Here is a 5,745-nt window from a genome sequence, read left to right as displayed (position 1 = left end):
CACACAGGAGTTATAACTTTAAATCAAGCCCAGTTCAGAGAAAGTTAGCTAAGCTGCTTCTTCTCTTACTGCTGTGTAAATTATTACAGTTCAAGACCTTATTTGCATAGCAGCCACTTCTGTAGTTTGAAGGAAGACGGGTGTTGGCCTCTTAGGTACTTTCCTTACAGCTAAGTTTTCTTTTGGAATTGCGTGTGCTTGTGTTATTTCTGCTTAGTATCAGAGTCAACAGTGATTCAAAAGTTGGTTTAGATGTTATGTAATAGATTGGAAGAAACACTGAAATGTCTTGACTCTGCAACAAACTCTGTAGCCCCTGATTCTGTCACTTCATCTCTCTGGGGAAGTTTCTTTGCTGATAAATTAATAAGCTTGAATGAAATGATTTCTTGGCTCCATTCCACCTGTGCCACTCTCTGATTCTGTGCTAAAGCATGAAAATAACTTACCCAAGCCATTGTATTCCCAAGACCAGTTTTACCATCTAAATGCAGAGAATTTGGCAGAGTTAGGTTATTGGCACCTTCACATGAGTCCATGTAATTCTGCTTTGTAAATTGTTCTACAGCTTGGCCCTAGACCTCCCCATCACCTAGAAACATGTCATTTCTAAGCCTGGCTCACATCTCTTCTTCAGGTCTACCTGACCGAGGACATATTTGACATTTCCAACTGTGTGTCTCACAGGCATCTCATATTTCATCTTATGCAGAGTGAGTTCTGAGAAGCTGCATTTTCAACACATGCCCCAGTGTTCTGATGCATTCTAAATGTTAAGAACTACTGCCCTAGACAGAAAGCAGAAAATAAGTCTGCATTCATCCTCTTTTTTAATCTCCAATAGCCCATCCTAGAATGTTTGGGACCCTGGATTTTTTTTTTTTTCTAACTCTTGTGTATATGAACTATTTGATTTAAAAGTGTGAGTATTTAAAGACATGATGTCAGGCTTATTGTAATGCCTTTATAAAGAGTTATGCTTTAGAACTATTTATTCCTTAAATTATAGCCCTGAGATTTTTTTGCCTCTGGAATGATAATAAAAATATATCATCCTTCTGCCCCTGAGCATTTAAATGCAATATGTATTCCAATAGTGTGGTATGCTCAGTCATGTCCAACTCTTTGCAACCCCATGGACTGTGGCCCACCAGGCTCCTCTGTCCATGGGATTTTCCAGGCAAGAATACTGGAGTAGGTTGTCATTTCCTCCTCCAGGGGATCTTCCCCACCCGGGGATTGAACCCACTTCCCCTGTGTCTCTTGCATTGCAGAGGATTGTTTACCACTGGAGCCATTGGTGAAGCCCTGTATGTTCCAATAGATGTTGATGTTTGCATATCTTTAGATTAGTTGGAAAGGATCCTTTCTTTTGTTAATGAGTTTAATGTTCATTTAAGAGACCTCTACAGTGTGGACAAAAACAGCAAAGATAAATGGAAAATGTTAATTAATTCAGCTTATTATTTTATTACTTCAGAGTGAATGCCTATAATGAACTGCTCAGTTGCTTAACAATTGAAGTATTTTTTTTACCTTTTCTCATATATTATTTCCCAGTCTCTGAGTATTAATATTTTTTCTACTTTTTGTTCAGCTAAATTTTTAATTCAAGAGCTTTGGTCAGAAATTTGCCCCCATTTGACTCTTAATAAAATTTTAAGACTTTGGTTCTTCTCATCATCAATTTATCAGCAACATTATCTGTAACAACTCTTTCCTTGAGTATTGACAGCAGAACACAAAATCAGTGGTTTAATAAAACCATCTCTGTTAGGGTAATAGTCTACTCACAGAGATTATATAAAAAAGTAAAAACTCCACTTGGTTTATCTAGTATTAATTATAAGTTGTTTATTATTAGCAAGGGAAAGAATAATCCATAGTATAGTTCAAAATCCCCAACCTCCATGAAAGTAATGCAATCTCGTTTATAACAGTTACAAGTTTTTCTATTGGGAAAGCTATGAGCTAGGCCTAAGATGGAAACACAGAGCCAGAAAGTGGTATATTAGGGACATTCATTAGGTTCAGGTGGAAAACAATAATTAAGCTACTTTATCTTATGGATGTATGCAAGTATTTATCAGACTTTCTGCCTTAACAAGGCCCAAAGAATGATCATTCATCCTGGTTTTCCTGGGAGAGTCTTGATTTACAACTGTTATTCAGTTGTTATTGATATTGTTCCTCTGTCCTTTTGAAAGTGTTGAGCTCGGGGTGATAAATTATTAACCAAAATAATATATACTGTTACCCTAGTTATAACTCACAGAAGAATTGAGAGATGTTTTTAAAAGAGATCAAAGGCCAAACTGTGATGAAGGCTGTGAGACCAAATCTTCAAAGAAAGTATTGTTTACTTGCAATATGCTATTTGAAAATAGTCTGTAGCCAATCAGAAGTGAGACATAAAGGTATGAACTTCATTGCCATACTGTCAAAACTGTACTGTGGATTAGCTAATGGGGTCATTTGAAATATATGAGAAAATCAAACAGTTAAAGATATCTGTAGCTGGTTCTTACCTGCTTGACGTGAGTCGGAGTTAAGAATGGACAGAGATGAGTGGGAAAATGAAGCAATAAGCCATTATTATATGTTCTGGGAGTCCCATATGAAGCACTCATGAGTGAAAGCAAATTGTCCAGACTTCAAGCTTTACCTCTATCTAGGTGGCAAAACCACAGGCAGTTTGCAATATAGGGCCAAATTACTTACTCTTCAGTAACACTCATAAACAACGCTTCATAGCAGGTAACATTTAGCAACTCACAGGTATTGGCAGGTAGTGTCATTAAGCAGAGTGTCAGATCAGATCAGATCAGTTGCTCAGTCATGTCCGACTCTTTGCAACCCCATGAATCGCAGCACGCCAGGCCTCCCTGTCCATCACCAACTCCCGGAGTTCACTCAGACTCACGTCCATCGAGTCAACGAGGCCATCCAGCCATCTCATCCTCTGTCGTCCCCTTCTCCTCCTGCCCCCAATCCCTCCCAGCATCAGAGTCTTTTCCAATGAGTCAACTCTTCACATGAGGTGGCCAAAGTACTGGAGCTTCAGCTTTAGCATCATTCCTTCCAAAGAAATCCCAGGGCTGATCTCCTTCAGAATGGACTGGTTGGATCTCCTTGCAGTCCAAGGGACTCTCAAGAGTGTAGGTAGGTGTAATTCAGAATGGCATGCTATATTCTGTTTATGGTTAGTCATGGTACTTGGATGAAGATAATGTTCGAGGCCTTAAACATTATCTATTATTGATGGACATAAGATACTGTAGATTTGTTCTTGAATAAAATGTTCTACAAAGGTCGTAAGGCTCAATATCTAGAGGTATGGATAACTGTGAGAACGCAGGGGAAGTCCAGGCTACTTCAGAGGTAATTGGGTATCATGCAAATAGAGATGTGGGGTCAACCTTTTGTCACTGTGTTCCACCCAAGGGGCTCTCAGCTTCTAGAGCCCACCTTCCCCTTCTCTCACAACACAAAAGCTTGCAATCAACAAAAGAACATCTCTTCTGCTTCACTCTATGTTAAAGACTGACATGGTTAGGTGAGGCTCATACAAGGTCATCTTCCTTTTTACGAACTCAAAGCCCACAAGCAGCTTAGTCATAGAAGTGATATCCCATGGTTTTCACAGCAACGCCTCACTCCTTCAAGGGATTGGTTATACAAGGTGTCTAAACCAGGGGGCCGTAATCTCTAGAAGCCCACTCTTTGCAGACTGTGCTTTCACTCCCCCCATCAGTGCCCTGGAGGCTGGCTGTTCTGAGGACAAGAATGGAGATTCTGAGGATGGTGTCTCCTGCTTACTCTACTGTCTGGTCTTCAGGGAGCAGGGCTCCACAAGTTCTGTGTGAATACACAAAAAGACCTGTCTGCTAAACTGTGGAGTTCCCCAGAGCATTTATGTGTTTATAGAAACGCAATGTTATGTTATGGACCTGCAGCTTTGTTTTGACAGAAGCGATATTTAGGGTTCTCGGTTGGAGACTTTCACTTCCATTCATAGGCAGAATTTCTGGGTAACATGTGAGATGTGAATGGCATCAGATAATGGCAGCGCACTGTGGCACTCTCCTGGGCGCTTTTGAAACGCCACTCCCTGCCCACGATCCCACCGCTCCGTCACCCCAGTCTCAGGTCTCACCATCACTCCCTCTTCCCCCATTACTAATGGAGATGAACAGATTAAGCCTAACTCCTTACAAGCTGTGGACTTTTCTACTGGAATGTAAGTTTCATGACAACTGACGATTGTTGTCTTATATACTGCCCAGCACAATATTTAGCAAATAATGGACGTTTAATACATATTGATAGAATAAATGATAGAATAAAAAGTAAATATTGAATTGAACAATATTCTGTTGTGTTAGTTCCAAGAATAAAACAATGTTCTTTTGTTCTTGTCAAGGAGGAACAAAATTGCTTTATCTTCAATTATATAGAGAAATAAAGGTATGAACTGCATTGCCATACTGTCAAAACTGTACTGTGGATTAGCTAATGGGGTCATTTGAAATATATGAGAAAATCAAACAGTTAAAGCTATCTGTAGCTGGTTCTTACCTGCTTGATGTGAGAATTGTTTATATTTCAATTATAAAATCTTCTTTTTAGATATTTGTGTATTCCTGGCTTTTATTCTGCAGAACTCAAGAATTAGGTGTTTTGTTTCCAATCTACTTTCTTTTGCACAAATGTAAGATTTCACACTTTTTTTTAAATTTTATTTTTAAACTTTACATAATTGTATTAGTTTTAAGCAAATTCTCTGTCCCTTAAAAATCATGACATTTTAAAATTATTTTTAAAAAGTATAGCTTAATACATTGTGAGTTTAAATAGTAAAACGTGGAGATTTTCTGTTTGGTTACAAAATGCAAATGTGATAGATTACTATTCATCTCATAGCTTTCATTTTCTAAGAAGTACCTTGGCAATTAAAGTTTTATTAATTTAGTTTCTTCTTTGGGGACAGCATTAATGAGATCATCACAACTTTTGTAAAAGCTAAAAATGCTAGATTGCAGTGGTAGACTATTATATAATGATTTAGTCACAAATTGTATGTTCTAATTTTACATAGAAACACAAATTTTTGAGTTGGTAGCTTAATGCAACAAAAGAAAAGTTTATAACAAATCATACACCACCACAACAAAAGCATTTAACAAATCTTAGAGAGCTACAATTAAATTTTACCACTGGAACAGAAAAAAAACCAAAACAAAACTCTGGCTTTAAAATATTTCTTCATTGATCTCCCTTGTTCATATATCCTACTGTTTAATTTTACTGTTCTGCTTGCTAAAATTAGCCTAATTCTAAGATTTTATCAACCCCAGTGTTTCCTTTTCTTGCCATTATGGAAACTGAATGAAATTTTAAATCCTGATTAACTCCTTTCAGTGACCAAACAATAGTGGTCAAATCTCAGGGCTCTTTAGAGCAACAGATAATTTCATGCACCTATAAATGTCAGTTTTGGATAGAATTTTTTAAGCAATTACTTTTCAAAAGCATTCACACATTGGAAACATTATTTCTTAGACTTGAGAACAAATCACCACAGTTCAGCTTAAGAATCAGCAAAATGGCTTCTGAGTGTCATTTAATGAAAACAGACTAATCTAAAAAAAAGAAAACAGAGTTCAAGTACGATCACACAGAGAGATCAAATCAATTTACTAGATTATTTCCAAGTACGGTTTTGAGTTTGAGTGAAAACTGCAG

The sequence above is a fragment of the Bubalus bubalis genome, chromosome 4 (genome assembly GCF_019923935.1).
Source record: "Bubalus bubalis isolate 160015118507 breed Murrah chromosome 4, NDDB_SH_1, whole genome shotgun sequence".
Taxonomy (NCBI): Eukaryota; Metazoa; Chordata; class Mammalia; order Artiodactyla; family Bovidae; genus Bubalus; species Bubalus bubalis.
Note: the sequence above shows the minus strand (reverse complement) of the source record.